The sequence below is a fragment of the Panthera pardus genome, unplaced genomic scaffold (genome assembly GCF_024362965.1).
Source record: "Panthera pardus isolate Hobbes unplaced genomic scaffold, ASM2436296v1 HiC_scaffold_1, whole genome shotgun sequence".
In the NCBI taxonomy this organism is placed as follows: Eukaryota; Metazoa; Chordata; class Mammalia; order Carnivora; family Felidae; genus Panthera; species Panthera pardus.
In genome coordinates, this window is record NW_026526654.1 from 36,344,424 (window position 1) to 36,366,965 (window position 22,542).

The window sequence follows — 22,542 nt, forward strand, 5'->3', positions numbered from 1 at the left end:
GAAGCCTCAAAAAAATTTGTGATGTATTGTAAGGAAGAAAAATATTTTTATAATCTAAGTTATAATGCTTATCATTATATGGATATCTGCATCTGTCAAGAGACAATATCTTAATATATAGAAAAATCTATATGCATAAAATGCGACTTTTGATGTCCAAAAAATATTTCAGTAATTTAAGGTGTACTCAATGCTATATGATGCAGACATTTAAAAATGAATTTAAGTATCAGTCCTATAATAGGAAATATATAAATTGACATAGGAAAATATGGGAACTATACCAAATGCTACCATTGGCAAAGAAAGCTTTATGAGTCTTGTTTATAAAATTTCTGTACTTTCTATATTTCAAAATTGTGATCATATTACAGATGAGGTTGAAATTTCAATTTTTTTTTCAACTCTGGGAGCATAGCCTTGGGTATGATCAACATTGGCTCCCACCATTGCACCACGTACATTTCCATGTGAACAGTCACATTTCCTTGTGAATATGTTTTCATTGTGAACATCCGTGTGGGAATAGAGGTGCCGACCATCCCAGTCACCATTGCACGTTTTCCCTGTGAACCTCTCATGTGTGGTTCTTTTGCAGATTAGCCTGGTCATTCTGATAATTTTCTATTGCTTCTTTATTTCTATAAATGCTTTAAACATGGCAGTTATATAATCACAACATAATTTCATTGTCAAAATTTCTTGGGAGTATTGAAGATTCAGTTTCTAATTTTTTTTACTCGGGTGGCTTTTCTCTGCAGTTGTTTTACAACGGTTTTATGTTTGGGTCATTTTTTTGACTCATATAAATTTTTTTTTGACTCATATAAATTACTGAAGGACTTGAGCAAAGGATCTTTTTCTTCAAAAGTTTTGCTTTACTTCTGTAAGACACTACTTGCTATCAATCTAGAACGGCTTTTTGCATGAATAATTGGTGTGCTGCTACTAAATACTAGGGGAGTCTTATTTTCCTCTTCTTCCTTCCTTCCTCTATCCTGTCTTCCTTTACTCTCTACTTTTTTCCTTTCTTGTCTTTCTTTTTACTTTCTTTTGTCATCAATATATTTAGTTGCTGTGTTTTTTGTTTTTGTTTTTGTTTTGCTTGCAGTTGATTTTCTTTGCCTAACCCATGTTCTCCATGAAATTCTAGCTTTAGCTGGAGGACATATTTCCAAACGCATATGTTGTGCAGGTCTAGTGCCTTGCCTTCTGAATCCTGGCCAGCTTTTCACACACAAAGCTCTGTATTCTCCATATCACCATGCGCACTTAACATACCCTGGGCTTTAGTGCTAGCTTTTCACTGTGGAATCATCCATACTCCTTTTCACCTTGTGATTTATCAAAAATACCTGTGAATGCAAATTGATTTTACTTATGTTTATTATATTCCCCATCGAAACCTTTATTTCTACTGAAGGTTTTCAGACTTTCTAATCTGCTATTTTGTAGGAAGTGGGATCCAAAGTTTTCATTAATATATAACTTTTGTATTGCTTGACTTTCTCAAGGAAGTATATTTTTGTATTCTGAGAAAGTATTGTCTTCTATTTTTTTAGGTTTATTTATTAATTTTGAAAGAGAGAGAGAGACAGAGAGAGGCAGAGAATCCCATGCAGGCTCTACACTGTCAGTGCAGAGCCTAAGGAGGGGCTCAGACTCACAAACCATGAGATCATGGCCAGAGCCGAAGTCAGATGCTTACTAACTGAGCCACCCAGGTGCTCTTGAAAAAATGGTATCTTCTACGTACTAATCTATAGAATAAAATACACATTTTCTAATGTGACATACAGGTTTTTGTTGTTGTTTTCATTATAAATACTATATTTTTTAGAAGAGTTTAATATTTATAATTTACCTTATACCTCCTGCTTCCCAGGTTACTTAGGCTCTGGTACTACCCAACAGGTCAGACTCCGGTTAACTAGTTTCTCCTGAGGGCAGACCTTGTTAAACACTGAGAGCTCTTTTGTATTTCAAAATGGTTCCTTTTCTCCTCTACATACAGGAAGCAGGGGGTACTTTTCTATCTGGTTGAGCTCCTGGAGGTCAATCTCACAGTACTGTGGGAGTCTTCTTAAGACTGTGTCCCCCTGGAGTTTTCAACTCTGAGTTGTCCTCACTGTCCTCCTCTAGCAGGAGGACAGTTACAGCTCTGGTTTTCTCCTGTGCTGGTTCCTGCAGTGGTTTCCACTCCTGAGTCTGCTCTGGTAAGATGAAACCCCCGGATTCTCTTGTCTGTTTCTCCAATCTTGGGGGCAGCAGTTTGCCCTGTATCTTCCCATATGAAGCTTTTCAAGCAGTGGCCCATGACTGATTATCCTTTCTTATCTCCCTCACTTTAAATTCTCCCCATTCCCCTTTCATCCTGAATGTCAGCAATATTGGACTACAATTTATTTTAAAATGCCCTAAGTGCTTTCGGAACACAGCTTGAAAATGACCCCTTCATAATATCTTTTCTGAATTACTAAGATGCTGAGGCAACATATTCTGAGTTCTATGGGGAAATTTTTATTTTTCATTAATTATTTTTGGAAGAGCACAGTAACTTATATTATTCATTATATTATGCATTTACCTAGTCATTAAAATAGTGTCTTCCTATCTGTATTTATGTATAGCTATGTATCTTTATATCTTTGTATATTTGGGAAGTTAGATTTATAGAAAGACAACAGCACCAAGAAAGTCAGGATAGTTGTATGAGCAGCAACTGAAGATAATCTTGTTAGTGCAATTGAATATTATATTTAACTTGGAGATTTACTGGAGTCCTGCATAAGGCAGAAAATAATAAATAGAAAAATTCCTGTTAGCTTCTTATAGTTAATCCTATAAGTCTTTTTAGAGGAAAAAATTGGACTAATACTAGTATTAAGAGGAACGTATCATATGAATCCTTTTCTCAGGGTCATTGTATCTGACAATAGACTACATCCTTAACAGTGAAGCTAAAGCTATTTTTTTTTTTTTATTGAGGTAAAGTTGAGATGTATAAGTTTCAGGTGTACAACATGATTCAGTATTTTTAAATTATTATTTTTTTAATGTTTATTTATTTTTGAGAGAGAGAGAGAGAGAGAGCATGAGCAGGAGAGGGGCAGAGAGAGAGGGTGACACAGAATCTGAAGCAGGCTCTAGGTTCTGATCTGTCACCACAGAGACCAACATGGGGCTTGAACCCATGAACTGTAAGATTACCTGAGCCAAAGTCAGATGCTTACCTGACTGAGCCACCCAGGCACCCCCACATCATTCAATATTTGTATACCCTGAAAATCATCACCAATAAGTGTAGTTACCATCTAGCATCAAAGTTATAAAAACATTTTTCTTGTGGGAAGAAGAGCTTTTAAGATTTACTCTCTTAGCTAGTTTTAAATATGTAATATAATATTATTGACCATAGTCACCAGGCTGTACATTACATCCCCATGACTTATTTATTTTATAATCGAAAGTCTATACCTCTTGATCCCCTTGACTCATTTTGCAAAAGCACCCCAAACCCCTCACCCCAGCCCCAGCAACCACCACTCTGTTCTCTGCATCTTTGAATATGATTTTGGTTTTGTCTTATTAGTTTGTTTTGTTTTTTAGAGTCCACATATAAGTGAAATCATATGGTACTTGTCTTTCTCTGCCTGACATATTTCCTTAGCATAATATCCTCAAGGTCCATGTGTGTTCACAAATGGCAAGATTTCATTCTTTTTGCGGCTGAGTAGTATTCCACTGTATATATTTACCACATCTTCTTTATCCATTCATCTATCAGAGGACACTTAAGTTGTTTCCGTGTCTTGGATATTATAAATAATGTTGCAATGAGCATATGAGTGCATATATCTTTTCAAATTAGTGTTTTTGTTTTCTTTGGATAAATACTCAGAAGCAGAATTGCTAGATCATATGACAGTTCTCCTGTAAATGTTTTTCAGGAACCTCCATACTGTTTTCCACAGTGACTGCAACAATTTATATTCCACTAACACTGTATGAGCTTTCCATTTTCTCCACATCCTTGCCCATACTTGTTATTTCTTTTCTTTTTGATAATAGCCATTTTAACAGCTGTGAGGTGATATCTCACTGTGGTTTTGATTTGCATTTCCCTAATGATTAGTGATGTTGAGCATCTTTTCACTTGCCTGTTGGCCATCTGTATGTCTTCTTTGAAAAACTATCTTTCAGATCCTCTGCTCAATTTTCATTTGGATTGTTTGTATTTTGCTGGTGACTTATATGAGTTCTTTGTGTATTTGGGATATTAGCCCCTTATCAGATACATGATTGGGCTTCAGATAAGCTCCTTTCTGGAGGGTACCCGTGAGCAATAGTGAAACCAAGGGAGACAACAAAGATGACAGCCTTCATCTGTGTTCTCTGAGAACACCTCCATAGCCTCTAGATGCTCCAAAGAGTAAATAGGCCTTTTTTTTCTGGAAAGACTAGGGATATGTTTCAGTCTGCAAGCTATGCAGTGCCCTGGGGATAGTAGCCTGCCAAGAACAGTCTCTCTGTTTCAGTCCCTTAGGACCCAGAAATGCACCCCCAACCTGACCACCAGAGCCATGTGATCAATAGGTGTCCCCTGTTGTGGACTGCAAGCATCTGCCAAAGCAGTGGGAGAACACAGGGCCAGGATGCACCAGCTGACTTTAGTGAGGAAGCGAAGATATTTCTATTTTAAATGTGCAGCAATTAAAAAAAAATTCTATATCAGATCATGATAGGTTTGGATTTTTTAGAAGAGTTTTAAACTTTCTCTAGAAAACAGGTATGTCCTTGGTAATCAAATTTAAACTATAAAGAAAATAGCTTAAAACCTACAACAATGAATTTTTACCACAGTCCACTGACTACCAAATATAATCTTGAAAATGGAGCTTTTGGCGGGGACTCAAAAGCAGTTAGCTCAACATCATGTCCCCTGGCAAATGAGCCATGTATGGTTTCTAGTCCAAACAAGAAGATAGAAAAGCTGTCATTCTATTTTTTGAATTGAAGAAATTGATTGTATTTCACTTCAGATTGCCAACCATGTGATAGAGTTTGTCTATAGAAGTAGCTTACACGGGGGTCAAATTTCATTATATCAGTCAGTTTTGCATTGTACAGAAGGCTGAGATAAACAATTTATCCCCAGAGTTCTGTCCCATGACTCATGGGAAATATTTCTGAATAGATAAATTATATTATCAATTGTCAGCTGATATTATCAACTGACTTCTTAATCATCAAGATTATCATTATGATGACTCCTGATTTTCTACACAGTGGTGGATGTGCACACATGTTTGTGAATAAATCCTATATCCCCTTTAAAAATAGACTGCACAATAATTGAATGTGTTAGACCAACACGTTATTTGTTAGTACCTCTGTAATTTTAAATAAATGTTGTCTTATATAAGAACATCAACTTGAGAAATATATCAAGGTATTTCATTGCTAAGAGGAGCTGTGTCTTGTAAGTGAGTGATATTATAGCTCTTAAATTAAGCTGGTTTCTTAAAGTAAGAATACATTTGTGTAATCCCCAAGTTTCCTGTACTGTGTGAATTAAATTGTGTCCTGGATTTTTTGTAGGTTTTTAAATTTATTTTGAGAGAGAGAGAGAGAGAGCAAGAACAGGAACAGAGGAGGGGAAGAGAGAGAGGGAGAAAGAGAATCCCAACCAGGCTCGATGCTCAGTGCAGAGCCCGACATGGGGCTCTATCCCATGACCGTGAGGTCATGACCTGAGCCCAAATTAAGAGTCAGATGCTTAATCAACTGAGTCACATAGTCACCCCTGTGTCCTAGAAATTTTTATGTATTCCCTTATTTTCAGAATTTCATCTTATTTTTGGTTTTATTATGGTTGTGTTTTTCTTCTAATTTTTATTGACTAGGCATTCTTACTTGCTAGATTCAGACTGAAGATTTTTTTTCCTTCTGACTTGATCAAACTTCAAAATCTATAAATTATTCTAATTGCAGAAGACCTCAAATCAACTTTCAAAGAACCAAAAAACTAAATAAAACAGTTTTCACTAAACTTTTTTATTTTAACAAATGTGTGTTACTTGCCCTTTTTTCTCATGATAGAAATTGCAAGAATTGCAGTGTGTTTTTCCCCATGCCAAACAAAGTATTGTTAGTCATATGGTGGTGAAGCCATGATATAGATCCAAATCCACAACAACAAATAAATAGTAAATATTATTGCTTTATAATGCAACATGTAAGCTTTGAATATACAGAGTCTCCCTGGCATCTGATAGTAAGAGATAATAGATGTGCCAAGTATATAGCCTTCTGGAATGTAGGAATGGCTGATGAAGAGGGCAGTTGAATGAAGATAGAAACAAACCTTCTTCAGTGAATTATTTTTTCAAAAAATGTTAAGTGTTCTGTGTTTTTCTTTTTCTTTCAATCATTACCAGCACAAGTGAATTTTCATATGTTAACAGCACTTACATTCATTTTATGTACCCCAACTGGAACAGAGATGGGCCACTTAATCAGTGCTATCAGAGGCATACAAATGTCTTCATTTTTGGAGACTGTGTGTTTAAAACTGTCTCTAGTGCATAGCTGCTTCCTTTATTTCTATCAGTGTTCTTTTTACTAAGAAAATATGTTGCATTATTCAACATCTGAAAAATCAGAAGCAATTTGCTTCATGATTTGAGCTAACTATCAATTGAGCTTTTCTAAGTCAGTAAACCAATGAAAATAATTTCATCACTTGGGATAATTTAGAACCAGTAAAAAAAAAAAAAAAAAAAAAAAAAAAGAACCAGTACAAATTATCAACAGCAACAGAACACCTAATTTCTAATATGACACTATTTTATAGTCAAAAGAAACCATGCGTTCTCTATCCTACAAATTCAAAGTTTCAGGGAAAGAAATAACTTGCAAGGATCCAATCAATATGGAAGGGTATATACAACATTTATTACTAAATTTTTAAAATGTGGTGACTCTCATCTGAGTATTATACTTAATTATAATACTTAACATTTTACATGGTAATTAAAAAATTAGTCATAATGTTTTTTTGCAAAAACCTATTGATATCAACTGTACAAAGAATTCCCAAATATAAGTTAACTCTAAAAACTTATGTTAGTCTTCATCCAAGAATTCATGAACATTTCATAAACTGCTGGAAGGAATTTCAATATGATCAAGATCAAAGTATTTGATAAAGCTTAAAAGTCCCTTGAGCTGACTGATACGTGCACTTTAATATATGAACTGATTCATTTGCAATGCTTTAATACAGTTTTTTAATAAATGAAATTAAAACGTATGTCAATTGTGAAGTGATGCTGATTGGCAACTCTTGTGCTTGATTAGATAGCTGTAGGGCATTCGAACTGAATCGCTAGATTTCAGTCTCCCTGCTTTGCAAGTCATTACATGCAGACTTGAATAATGTTGATCATAGTGCTATTCCTATATCATATTTAAAATAAATATTTTAAGAAAAAGTCCTTTCACTTCCTTTGAATTTTTTTTTCAAAATTCTTATTAATTGCTGATTAATGTTTAATATACTCCTAAATCACATCTTGTACTGAAGGGAAAAAAACAAAATTATTTTTTCTGGCCCATATTAAAGTTTTATATGAAAGAAATATATTGTGTTTTTTGTATTTCCAAATGCCCTAGCCTTTAAATTCATTTGATTCAGATATTTTATTTACAAACATTTTTATTCTCAAATTGTTTACCAGTGCAATTTTTCACTTTTATTTATCTATTGTAAACATGCTTTGATAATTAGTGTTTTTATGAATACCTTACAAAATATTTTATTTAAAAGGCATGGCATAGCTCATGCCAATTAAACCTTTTAGAATTGGGTCATTCTGAGGTTATTCAATATTTCAAGTAACTCAAATGTAATAGCTTAATGAACCTCCTTATTATCTTCAAAGGCTTAAAAACCAATATAGCTTTAAAATATGTAATCTGCTCTGAGCAAGACTGCATGTAATTTTCCTTAAAATTACATTTTTTAATGGATTTAGGTAGCAGAATACATTGCTTAATGGCTGGCTTCAGTAGGGTATTCCAAAGAGTCTTAAAAATCTGGACATTTATTATAATTATTTATTTATGAATTGCTGAGTGTATTCTTTGGTTAACATTACATTAATTGAATCTATGTTTTGTAGTGGTTTTAGAGCTTAGTAATACTGCGTTGTATGTCTCATTGATCTCCCTTATAAATATTAAAGCAAATGAACTCTTTCCAGTTTGTTAACATAAATAATGTATCTCTGCAGCCTGGAAACTTACTGGAAATTTCTTGCATTTTAAGTAAGGCATTTCTAAACTTGAATACTCAGAGAAAGACAGAGGCCCATTTTCTGATTCAATGTCTTAACCCAATAAATAACCACTAATGAACTTAGTAACTTTGAAAAATGAAAATAATGAGTTTTTTTACTTACATGTCTACTTTTATCACAACAATTTGAACTTAAATTTGCATATGCAATTTTAATATCAGTTTTAGAAAGGGCATAACAGAAATTCATTGACTTTAGACTACTCCCATTGCATATGTGGCTAATGAACATTCAGAAATTCTAATTTGGTGACTTTGAGGAAACACAGAAGTATTCATCAATATGCATAGCAGTCCATTAAATTAACCTTGTGAAGATACAGGATGCTAATGTGCTCAGTGGCAAAATGAGCAATCATTCTTTCAATCTGAATTATAAAAGCCAAAGGTCATACTATAAGGCAGGTTTTCCTTGATAAATTTCTGGTTGAAAGGTAGTGTGATGTATATAATCCCAATCATTCCTTAGATAAAATGTCCCAATGGTAAAGAACTTTGAATCCTAGTATTATATGACCTTTAGTAAACAATTTAAATGTTCCAGATTTGTCTTTTGGAAAATGGAACACATTTAATGTCTCCTTAGATCTTCTTAGGATTCTGAAGAATTCTAATTTTAGACACTGGAAGCTCATTCAAGATGAGGCAATTAGAAATAAAGTAAAATTAAAGAAAAAAACAACAATGAAGGAAGTAAAGCTGTTAAGAAAAGAAGAGAGATTAGTGAAATGAAACATTGGAAAAGGTAAATGACAAGGGAAGAAACACACTTTCCCCTTTGTGAAGAAGCAATCCAAAGCAAGCAGACCTGTATGAGGTTTTTGCTGGGACTCCATGGCCCAGAGGCAGCAGCACAAAGGACAAGGTCTGAAGCACACTGGTCACCACCGCCTCTGTCAGAAACATCACAAAATTGAACACTTGAAGTCAGGATAGAAAGCCAGAGGGAAAAAAATATGCTGGTTATGTATATATGTGACAAAGCCAAACAAATAACTATCCTTCTTAACCATTCAGAAAAAAAAAAAAAACCCACATCCCAAAAAGGTAAAAGATAAAAATTGAATTTCACATTATACATAAATTGACCCTATATATTTATAGTATAGTTGATGTTATACTTTATGTAGAATGCTACCTCCATTTTATTTCACTAAACCAAACTGAAATAGCCACCACCCACACCATGACTTCATGAGGTTGAATTTTGAATGCTCTATTTCCTTGTAAAATCAGACTTTTTAATGATGTCTTCATCTCCAACTTTTATTCTAACAGATCCATTTACATTACTTCCTAAATGTGATTAGATTCTCTAGAATTTGGAAGAATTTAAGTTCATAATTACATACTAGATAAATTGAAGGATGTTGACTAAGCATCTTTTAAATTTTTTTTTTAAGTTTATTATATTTATTTGGAGAGAACAGGGAGAGAGAGCAAGAGAGCAGGGGAGTGGCAGAGAGAGGGAGAGAGAGAATCCTGTCAGTGTGGAGCCCTACCCCCAGGTCTCGAACTCACTAACCCTGAAATCATGACCTGAGCTGAAACCAAGAGTTGACGCTTAACCAATGAGCCACGCAGGTGCCCTTAAATATCTTTGTAAAAAATAAAAACATGATGGAACTAAGTATGTGTAAGTTGCTTAGTTGAACCAGGTAAATGTCTCTTCCTCAGTAGTAAAATCACCTTTCATTAGAATGAGTTTATATTTGGATAATCCCCATAAGATCTTTCATGTTGATAGGGTAAAAATTCAGGGAAATATTACTACAATAAAAATGCAAGATATCACTTTTGAAAATTTCTGTAAGTCAGACACTAGTTTTTGTTTGTTTCTTTATTTTCCATACACATATAACCTGTTTTTTGTTTGTTTTGTTTTAAGACTGTCAATGTGACCTAGTCCAACAACAGACGTAGCTACTCTGGGAAAGTGTCTATAATTCGGGCATTTAACTGGGTAAGGTAACTTCAGTTAGGATTCCTTGAAAGTCAGATTTATGTATATGGTAGATAAATTGATGTTTATTGCTTAACTATCTTATACTGATTGATTTTTGATACATAATATCTCTAGGAAGATAATCCCAACAAACTGTAATCTTTAAGGTACTATAACTTTATTTATGCCAGTAGTAAAACTATTTACTTTATGGAGAAATATTATAATATCAGAAACAAACCATAATTATCAGACATGATGAACATGGTAGGATGATGTACAAAATTTTTAGAAAGAAGAAAGCATAGAATCTTTATACTTGAATTAGCACTTTCTTTCCAAAACCTTTTTGCCTTATGCCTACTTCTCAAATCTTCTTATATAGCTTCTGCTCCATGTTAATTTAGCTACCCTGTGCTCATTTGCATCTTTTACTTTTCAAGCACAGATTTAAATCTATATCTATATATCGCATATGAAAGTACTTAAGTCTAAGATGGGAAGAGGTTAAAACCTTGACTTTTACAAGTCAAGTGATCCAATTTTGACTCAGGAAGCAATGAAGACTCTTAAAATATTTGATTTTTTTAAAAAGACATCTTCAATAAATATTCAGTTGTAATCAGCCACCCTTCTAATTTGTTAAGTCAGAAAACCATTACAGTTTCCCCTTTAAAGTCATTCTTTTTTTTCACATATTTACCTAATTACCATTTACAAAGCACATAACATTCTTATAAGTCTGATTCACATTTGAAAGAGATGAAGTGGTTATAACTTCACAATAAAAATCAGTCCTGATAATTACAGTATTCAGCCTGGATACATGGGTATTCATGCATAGCTGGTGAATAATTGTGGACATTTCAAGAGTTTATAGAATTTACAAAGACTTACTAATGCAAAAAAAAAATCAGGAAATACGAAGCCACGCTATTTGAATGATGTTATCTGCATAATCTTTCAAATTCATATCGTTTCTGAACAAGCATCACAACTTTGAGGATATATGTATGCTTTAGTTTATCTTCCTTCAGGCACAGACTGTACATCAAAGCAAGAAAAGAATTGATAATCATTCACATTCTGTTCAGTCAGTAAAGAGCTTTACCAAATGATACGTAGGAAAAAAAAGATTGAATTCTTATATAAAATGAGCAGTCATTAACAGCAACAGTATTAAACAATTCATCAATATTTATGACTCTTCTCCGTATAGTTTGATTAATAGTCTTTAAGAAACCTCATAATTTAAATGATTTGTGAAGGGTGAGGTTATTTTAAAGTCAATAATTTTTTTCTCAAATGTATATAAACTCTCAGGCTGGAAGCTACATAGTTTGTGGCAAATATAAAAACATTGCTGGGAATGCTCAAGTCAATGAAACATTTATTAAGTTCTGGGTATATTTGAGTCATTGCTTTAGGCCAGGGTGGGGTTGGGAGGAAGTGGAAGCATGCAGAATCTGAAAGAAGGGGCAACATAGTCCCCACAAAGAGAAATGTGAAACACGTTTTTAAAAAAATAGGATATGCCAACAAAAAAGAAAATACTCTAAAGAAGCAAAGCAACATGTAAAATTTCTGAAGTTCAGATGTAACTGTAAAGTATTACAAGCACCTATTATTTTAGAGTACTACTGTTCTGAGAAACCTGTAAATTGTGTTGAAGGACAGGTAAATTATAGCCTATAACAAAGGACCGGGTACTACCATAGGAGAGATGAACCAAGATGTTAATTGTCTCTATTATGACTTTCTATAACTTTGCAATATGTATCAGGGATTTTGAAATGTCAAGTCAAAATTTAACTGCCTAAACAAATAATTTTAAGAAGACAGAATTGTGAAATATTGCAATGTAAAAGATGGTTCTATGTTAGTAAAACAAACTGCAAAACTATGCGTTATACAAATCTATTTTCTTCTTTGAGAAGTGTGGTACGTAAAATAGTGTCCAAATGCCTGTGATTTCACATTTCTGTTATTATAAAAATGCCTTGAAATACAACATCTGTAAATATTTACTTACCTGACAGAATGTAATATTTTAAGAAAGGTTTGCATACTATTTCATTTGAATCTCAGGTAGCTATAATTTTGTAAATTGTGGGGTTTATTATGGAGTCAACTTAGGCTACAATCGCTTTGCTCAGAATTATTTTACTATATGGTCCCATGTTAGTGTTGATGACAGGCTAAATTTCTGTGAGGGTGTGAAGGCAGGAGTGAAATAGGAGCCATGTTTTTATACTGTAAAAATTGAAGGAGGATGACAGTCTCCGTGATAGCTTGTACATGTCACCAACGTGTTTGGTCATCTTGTTGGCATTAGTCTAATGTGTTTGGTCATCAGCTGGAACTGCAGCTTCTCTAGTTCCCAACTGATTTACTCCTTCATCTTCTCTGATCTTGGGCCAGGATAAAGAATGGCAAATACTCACCAACTAGCCCCCAAATTGTGTAAGACCTAAACACTGTGATAAATCCTTCATACGATTTCATTCACAGTGGTTTTGTGGTTTCACAAGACCCTAATTTTAGGGTTTCACAGACCCTAACTTTAGAAAAATAAGTAAACTAAAAGATTTTACAGGAACAGAATCTTAATCATGGGTTCTTTGAATTGGGTCTGGGTTATCTGGATGTGGTTCTCTCCCTGATTATATTTAAAAACATGAATGACAGGGGCACCTGGGTGACTCAGTCGGTTACGCGCTGGACTTGGGCTCAGGTCATGATCTCGCAGTTTGTGAGTTCGAGCCCCGCATCAGTTTCTCTGCTGACAGCTCAGGGCCTGGAGCCTGCTTTGGATTCCATGCCTCCGTCTCTCTCTCTGCCCCTCTCTCGCTTGTGTTTTGTCTCTCTCTCTTTCTCTCTCTGTCTCAAAAATAAATAAACACTTAAAAAATTCTTTAAAAAGCTTAATGACTGTTTCCAGTGGTAAAACGTCCATTGGTAGTCTATGGCATGAAGTGTCAAAGCAGTTACTTAAATTATCACCTGTAGACACTTGTATTAAGTATCTATTGGACAGGCACCTGGGTGGCTCAGTTGGTTAAGCATGAGTTCAGCCCAGGTCATGATCTTGCAGTCCATGGGTTCAAGCCCTGCATTGGGTTCTGTGCTGACAGCTCAGAGCCTGGAGCCTGCTTCAGATTCTGCTCTCCCTGTCTCTGCCCCTCCCCCCGCTCTGTCTCTCACTCTCTCAAAAATAAATATTTTTTAAAAAATGTATCTATAGGAGACAAAACTCTGGAGGATCAGTAAGTAGCTGTCATGGAACAGTTTCATGAAAATAAGGAGTATAATGCGGTTTTTTTTTTGATATTTCTGGATTTTACTAGGTGTCATACATAAAATTCTAAGATAGTTTAAAAGATTCCTGTCCTTTAGTGTTCATGATTTGTATAATACCACCCCCTTGGATGGATGCAGAAGTTGTGAATATAATAGAATATCATTCTTATGATTAATTTACTAATCAGTTGGGCTTTAAATAATCAAAAGGAGTTTACACTATGTGGGCTTGGCCTAGTTGGCTGAGTTCTTTTTTATTTTATTTATTTATTTATTTATTTACTTATTTATTTATTTATTTTTTTTTTGAATGAGAGGGTGGGGAGGGGTAGAGAGAGAGAGGAAATGAGAGGGAATACCAAGCAGGCTCCACACTATGAGCATGGAATCCCATGTGGGACTTAAACTCACGAACCATAAGTTCATGACCTGAGCTGAAATCAAGGGTCAGACACTTAACTGAGTGAGCCACCCAGGCACCCCAAATTTGCTGAGTTCTTAAAACAAGGTGAAATAAACAATTTGTCTGCTGACTTTGAAGGAGCAAACTGCAATGCAGTGGAAAGAATCCCAGGGGAAAAACTGCTAATAGTCTCTAGTAGCTAAGGATAGCCACTGGTGGACCACAGGAAATAAAGCAGGGAGCTCAGTCCTACAACCAAAGAGAATTTGGCTTTGCCAGCAATCCAAATAAGCTTAGAAGAGGACCCTGAGTTACAGATAGGAAAGGAGGCCCAATGGAAAACTTATTTCAACCTGGTGAGATCCTGAGCAGAGAAACCAGTTAATCTTTGTCCAGATTCCTGATTGACAGAAACCTTGACATAACAAATCTGTGTTGCTTTAAGATACTACTTGTGTGGCTATTTGGGAGAGGGGGGGAATAATAGAAAATTAATAGGGGTGCCTGAATGGCTCAATCGGTTAAGCATCTGACTCTTGATTTTATCTCAGTTCATGATATCACAGTTTGTGAGTTCAAGCCCCATGTCGAGCTCTGTGCTGATGGCTCAGAGCCTGCTTCAGATTCTCTCTCTCCTTCTGTCTCTGCCCCTCCCCTGCTCATGCACCCTCTAAATAAATAAATAAATAAATAAATAAACAAACTTAAATTTTAAAAAATTACAAAGTAAAGAGATTTTGTTACCTAGAAGCGAGGTACTACTGTAACAAATACCTAAACATGTGAGACAACCTTTGGAATCAGGCAGTGGGCAGAGGCCAGAAAAATTTTGGGGAGTATAATAAAGAAAAGTTAAATTTCCTTGAACAGACTGCTAGTAAAATACGGGCTTCCAGGATGCTGCCAGTGAGAGCTGAAAGGATGCAAGGAACATGTAATTGTAAACTGAAGGAGAAAGCATCCTTGTTAGACAGGGACAAAAAAGTCAATGTTTAGGGAGTAATGGGGCCTTGAAAACTGTAATGGGAATATGCTTTTATACTTAAGCCAGGGGCTTTGAATCCCTAAATTTTTGCTAAGCCTCCTTTACCAGTCGAAACACTATTTTCTCCCTATCTGAGGAGGTGGTCTACTTTTGCCTGAAAAAAACTTTTATAGCCTCCCTTGTGGTACTATTATTGTTTAAAGGACTTCTGATCTTACTCCAGGCCTAACTACCCACAAGTCATTACTTCTAGATCTATAACTGGACTTAAATTCCAACAAGGCCAGAGAATGATGTACAAAGTGTGACTCATGAGAAAGTCTGATATACAAAAGGATTACCAAGATTTTGCAAATGTATATAGACAGAAGCGTAGGGAACATGGGTTGAAATCTATTCTCAAAGTGTTAAATCAAATTTGAGAATATGTTAGATCAGGCTGAATTTAGACTTCCAAAATAGATATTACACATCCAATTCATCTCAATATCATATCAATGTTCAAGAAATTTGAGCATGCAATAGCTTGGCTAACTGGCTGGAGAGTACCATTAATATTTTTCTTGTTTTGGACCCAATTCTGCACTGTACTAAATGAAGGAGAAATACCAGAACTTCTTTAGTTTGCTGTAGATGAAGATATCCAAATGCTGGAGTAGACTGGAATGCTTGAATGGATTTATCATATAAAATTTGCTAAGTACGTCCCACAGAGCTTACAAAGGACAGTCCTTGCTAAATCTAGAAAGTACATTCATGAGTGGAACCCTTCTGTGCTTGAGTAGTTCTGTGACGGGCTATTCTTTGTAAACCAGAAATGATAGTGGGAACTATTGCCACAGAACTGAGTCCTCCAAGCTCAATGAGGACAATCAGGCCTTGATCAAGTTGTGACTCTTAATGGTCAAAAACAAGGAATGCATTTTTACCATAATGGGTGACAAAGTCAATCCAAAAACCCTAATAATCTGATGGGCAGAAATTTTTAGAATTGACTGCTTGAACATTGTATCTCTAAACTGAAACATATGGGTAGTCTACTAAATTCATATGAGTAACTAAGTCTAAGTTTGGTTAACAAAAGTATTTAAATTACCATAATAGATAACTGCAGTCTCTAAATGAATTCTAATATTGAAGTGACTTCATAGACCTATAGTCTCCTGATTGAAGTAGAGGCCAAGTCCTTCCATAAAGCCAAAAAATAAATACTTAAAATTTCTTCCTCCCTTCCTTCAAATAACCTGTGACCATTCACTGGTGTAACTGAGCATTGGCAAAGAGAAAATAATCAGACTTTTAAGAGATTTCTGGACTCTGTCTCTGAAGTGACCTTAATCCTGGACACCTGAAATGCCATTGTGTTCCGCCAGTCAGATTTGAGGCTTATGAAGGTTAAGTGAGCAATGGCATTTGGGCATGTTCCCATTTCACAGAGGGACTGCTGGATCTCTGAACACATCCTGATGTTATTTTCCATAATTTGGAACAGTCACACTTAGCAACTGGCAGAATTTCCACATTGATTCCCTGGGCTCTTGTAACAAGAAAGGTCAAATAGAGACCACTAGAACTGGTTATATCTACCAAAACGGTAATTCCAAATCAATCATAAGGATGTTGCCAAGGTTAGTGCCACTCTAGAAAACTTGAACATTACAGGGGTGATGATTCATGCTACATTCTCCTTCAAGTTGTCTATATGGATCATACACAATCCAGACGGATCTTGGAGAATAATGGCAGAGTATTATCATCTCAATCACTTATTGACTCCAATTGCAGCTGCTGTTACAGATGAAGTTTCATAGCTGGAATAAATTAACATATCCCTCAGCTAGCACTTGGTATGCAGCTATTGATCTGGAAAACGTTTTTTTTTTCCTGTATTTGTTGGTAAAAACCATCAGAAGTGCTTTTCTTTCAACTGAACATACCAGAAATACATCTTTTCTGCCCTACCTTATAGCTATGTAACTTCTAATCCTACAGTATAGTCTAACCTGGAGCAACCTTGCTCACCTCTCCATGCCACTGGACTGCTGTTATACTGATTTATTACATTGATGATATCAATGATATTGATGCTAACTGGACTTGGTTATTAGGGTGTCACAACTATTCTGTACATCTAGTTAAAACAAATATATCACAAAGCATGGAAAATAAATTCCCCTAAAATTCACAGGTCTGGAAAATGTTGAGAGATCACTTCCAAGTTGAATGACAACCTGCTTCCTCCAGCCTCTTCTCTCTCTTTCCCATTTACTATACCCTTTTTCCACAAGGATGATTTTAATCACATTATTATCTAGGTACTTATGTACTTATTCTATAAGAAAACTTATTCAACTTCTTGTTAATTACTCTTTCTTTACAAGTTAAACAAAAATTTCCCCTGTTATCCCTTTTTCTTCTTTCAGTGGAACAGAATTTAAAATACTTATAAGAACATCTGCTTTAAACAAGACTGTATTTCAGCATTTCCTCCTTATCCTCTTGGAATCTTTACAAAAGCATAAGAATGTATTTTTGAATTTTTGAAGAACTCAGAAATCTCATTTTTAGAGAATCTTGGAGATAAATATAATCCCAAACTCAAAAATACATATTGGGGCTGCCAAAAGCAGCTGAGGCTGAGCAGAAGTTATCTGGAGAGAAGTGAAGACAAGAAGCACAGCAAATGATGAGGACTCTCCTTGACACAGCTCAAAGAACTACAAGAAAAAAAATCTACAGTTCAAATGCTCATTCTGAAGCCAAAAGCAGTAACAGAGGTACTGGTTTGATGCAAAGAAACAAAGAACATATAGTTACACAAAGAATTGCAAAGATGGGCCATATTTTGGGGGACCAGCCTGTCTCTATAGCAACAAATAGTTTCCCAATCGTGAGCACACAGCTGCCTGGAATAAAGAAGTCATATTGCAAGGCCACATGAATAAGTGTTGACTAACAAGATATAAGCTGAACTGCCTGGAAATTTGAAAAGATGACTCAAAAGTTCCTCTTGTCCCCTTTCTCTCCTGCTTCCTCCTCTTTAAGATTCTGATGTAATGCCAAAGTGATTGAGTAGATAAGAAGAGCTTCATAAGAAATAAATAAGCTTTACTCCTGTTTAAATCAATATTATTTGGATTTTCTTTAGAATGGCAGCTAAACCTTATCAGAAAAATTATAAATATACACGGGTTCATATGACGGCATTTCCAAGAGAAAATAAAAAGTAACAATTCTGACCATTTATCACTTAACCTGGAAATTTTTTATATGAAAGAACCAGTAAAAGTGTATAGGTTAAGCATAGATATCATAAGCAGCAGCTAAGGCAGGTCCCAAACTGTGTTGGCTTTAGAAGACTGTCATTGTCTCATGAAGTTCCACCCTCTTTTGTTTTTGAATGTTTATTTATTTTGAGAGAGAGAGAGAGAGCGAGCGAGCACATGTGCACATGTGCTAGTGGGGGATGGGCAGAGAACGAGGGAGACAGAGAATCCCAGGCAGGCTCTGGGGATGTCAGCACGAACCCCAATGTGAGTCTTGATCTCACAGACTGTGAGATCGTGACATGAGTTGAAACCAAGAATCAGATGCTAAACCAACTGAGTCACCCTGGTGCCCCTAGTTCCACCCTCTTCTTAAAATTGCAACAAGACCTCTAGATTTCACAAAAAGAGAAACTCAAAATGTAGGATCATTATGAAGAAGTCACACAGACATCTATATTTTTCATCCAATGACTTAAAAAAATTCTTCATCTGTGTCAATTTTAGTTTCTGTAGAATTGGAAGGTTGTCCCTGGTAGTGACTGTGGGTCACCTGTCCATCAGTTCAATCATATTGATGTGATTTGAAGTGGGGGTTAGAACCAACAGTTAAGAATTCTTGAGCCATTTTTGGTGCAAAAGGTGTTTTTTGTTAAAATATGGGGGATAGGACCTGTGGGCAGAAAAGAACATTATGAGGAGCAACTGATCATATACTTTGAAGTTGGGAAGGGTAGAGACAAAGGAAGTTTCCAAAAGAATTTTCATATGTTAAAGATTTATGGGATCCTTGGAGGCCTAACTATTGTCAAGCTAAGGTTGTTTTTTTTTTTTCTTCAACAAGGCATTAACATTAAGATTGGGAGTTCTTGGAGGAATGTCATACTCTGCCTGTCTCAAGTATTTGTTAATAGCCTGCAAGTTATAAGGAAATTTAATTTTATCTACATTTTTTTTGCCTTTGCATTTTCTGCATCAATGTGATAATCTTGTTCTTCAAATAACTAGCAATGAAGAAATGGGCAATGAAATCCAGTATTTTTTGGCATTTTTACATTGTATCTGAGGATTATTAGCAACCAAAAATAAATATAGTAAATAATTAAAGTGAAGTTGGTTTATATAATAGAATGTTATGCATACATGCATAACTCAGAACAAATTATTGAGCAACAAAAAGTAAAATGCACTTGTGTAAAATATAAACGGACATATTCATGAAACAATATCATACAATTACAGATAAGCATACACATGCACATCTATTACACACATTAAAGTGAAAGCCTACAGTGGATAGTGTGCCTGAAGAAAACATTGGTAAAGATAGAGCTAAAGAAAAATGCTAACAGGAGAAAGGGACCTTGTTTAGGTTATTGGTTCCCATTTACTATAGGTATGGTTATTTTTTGGCTTTGAATTATAGAACTAGAAATGTGTGTTTGTGTGTGTGTGTGTGTGTGTGTGTGTGTGAGAGAGAGAGAGAGAGAGAGATTTTGTTTTCCTTTGTTATTTTATAGAGACATCTGACCAATATCACTGCAGACTGAGAAACAGGGTCGTTTCTCTGATTATAAAGTCAGATTTGATGAGGAGATAAGGCAAGTTGAGGGCAAAGTACAGGCTAACAGCACCTCCCCCCCCCCACCCCAGGTGGAATATGTGTGATATTCCTTGGACATTCCTGGCTACCCAAGAGCAAAGGAAAGGAGTTTAAGTGCTTGCCATGGTGGTGTGGGAAACAAAGGCAAAGGAAAAATTTAATTATCTTACTATCTACAGCTCATTGACAAGTCCTTGAAACAGGCAGAGTGACCTTCCTGTAGGAGCTCAGCTTCCTCCAATGATCACACTTTGCTAGGGGCAAAAGGCAATCTTGGCTTAACATTACCCTGAACCCCCAAGGATCCTTTCTGTGAGTCTCCTTAAACATATAAAAATTCCTTTGCAAACCTCCTTTTTTTCAACTCCCCTAACATATATGCTGATAATCATATTCCAAGCTTATGGCCCCCTGATATACATCTGAAGGGTCTCATGACTGAGGTTTTACTAAATGGTAATAAATGGTAATTTTCCTAACAGCAGCTAGCCCCTCAGAGCCCTGGAAATCTTGCTTCCAAAATTCCTTAGAGACTTACTTGGTAATTCCTTATACCCAACTTGAGGGTATATAATCAGTCACTCTGCACAACCCCAGTGTAGCTCTTTCAGCCCACAGGTCCTGTACCCAAGCTTTAACAAAATCACCTTTTTCTGCACCAAAGATGTCTTCAAGAATTCTTCCTTGGCTGTTGGCTCCAAACCCCACCGTCACCCCAAAACCACATCAAGATTTATGTATCTATGCATGTTCAATGGCAGATGCCAGCCCTGTGTGTGTAAGTATATACATGTGAGAGCACACATGTGTATTTTGCATGAAAGAGAACACACTGAAGATTTTAAACAGTATCTACAGCATCTAAGCCCTAGTTTTAGAAGGCTGGCATGTATTCTAAATTCTTTACATTGCTAGAATAAATTTTCCTTTTCTATGATCCCAGATCTTTTTAAAGCCTAGTTTTTGTCCAAGTTATATATGATATTTCAATTTCTGATCTTCAAATATGGATGCTGTTCCTCTCCTATGTATTATAACCACCTCAGACTATTATTATTATTATTATTATTATTATTATTATTATTATTATTACCACACATTTAATTATCTTTCTCAGGAAAACTGAGTTGACATTTCACTAATTTAACAAATGTTACACATAATTCTAGGAGTATCACGTTACTGGTAGGGCTCCCAATTTCTACATTTGAAATTGATGCTACAAATTGTAAATGAGTCTGAGAATTTACTTAAATTTCAGCCTGTCTTGACACCAAATGTTAAAAAGAGATTCTATGCATTGCATAGAAGGTTGGATAAAATTGCCACAGAAGAAATTGAGGCAGGTTCTCAGTTAAAACCTAAATCAGCTGAACGGTTACATTGAACTCTTAGATGAACATTTCTTAGGAATTTAGAGAAGATGCATAACAAAAGCATCTGGAATACAGAAATGCTTGCTGCACATCAGTGCTGGTGTCACAACTAGTGCAACACAGCCGGCTGAGGCGCCAGCACGGAATGCACAATGAAGTCTGAGGCATCGAGCTGCAGGCAAAGCAGTTATGAGCGGAAGTAGGATCACTTCCATGTAACCAGGGACCACTTCCCTAACAACTTTAGCGATGGGTGATTTAGAAAATGCATAACAAAAGCATGAAGAAAGAACTGTAAGAAAAAAACCCATTAGCAATGAAATTGAGCAGCAAATTTGCATTCTTGTCCTGTACGCTGCAAGGCTACATAGTAACCTTATTGATGGTGTTTAAATTGTGCTTAAATTACAATTGCAAATAAATGAGTGATTTATTGGATTTGGGTTAAAAGTGTGTTGTAATCAGAGAAAGCAAGAAATGTCTTCCAATATTCTCTAATAAACCTGTTTGAAGAATACAAAAGCAGTAAGTTCACCCTCTTCCTTAAATGGTTTAAACAGTGGAAGAAGCAAGTCACATGCTTACTGTAAAACACATGTTTGATTGGGTCTTTTATCATACTCTCAAATGTCATTTTCCTGAACCCTTTCCTTTTTGATCTTTGGCAAGGAAAGGATATATAATATTTTACTAAAAATATGAAACATATACTTCAGCAACAATTAAACACCGAGAAGTTATAAATATGCTTTAACTCTTCTACAGATTTACTTTTATAGATCAGGTAATGAGCTGATACGATCTCTAACGCACCAATTTCTTTATCCCCAAAACATTTTAAATAATTTTATAGTGCAGGTACAGGGCATAGGATCAATCATGTGATGGGCTTATTGTTTTCATTTATGGTTTGTATAACTTGTTACAAGTACATTGTTGTATTTTCTTTATATTCTGATGTCTCAAAATGATGCATTAAAATTGCAGCTTGTTTTTGTTTTCCACTTTTAAAAAACATTTTCCTCTTATCTTCCATTCCAAAGGAAGAATCTGGCCTTTTGTACATCTTTGCCTAAGAAGGTTTTACAAGATAGGTAGGGGAAGCTACCTCAAACAAGTCTCATTTTTGTATGTATGTGAAAGCTCCGGCTTATTTATGAGACTTTGCTAAGTATTCCACTGAAGAAGTGCCTTATATTTTGGAAGCCATTTCACTGTTAATAAATTAACTCAAAACAACTCATTATGCTCGTCAAGTTACATGTTATCACAAAACATGTTCCTGTTAAATATTTGCAAAAT

The 22,542-nt window shown here is 35.4% G+C and overlaps 1 long non-coding RNA gene across 2 annotated transcripts in view; it reads right to left on the reverse strand.

Moving 5' to 3' along the window:
- The window catches only part of LOC109264182 (uncharacterized), an 84,272-nt gene that overhangs the window by 48,712 nt on the left and 13,018 nt on the right, over positions 1-22,542 (reverse strand). The window contains exons 3-4 of one of the 2 annotated variants that reach the window (XR_002078634.2): positions 9,171-9,255; positions 6,934-9,061 (exon numbers count right to left, since the gene is read on the reverse strand). This is a non-coding gene — a long non-coding RNA (uncharacterized LOC109264182). Of the gene's footprint in view, positions 1-6,933; positions 9,062-9,170; positions 9,256-22,542 lie in introns of those variants that run through there. The other variant, XR_002078635.2, reaches the window with a different exon arrangement.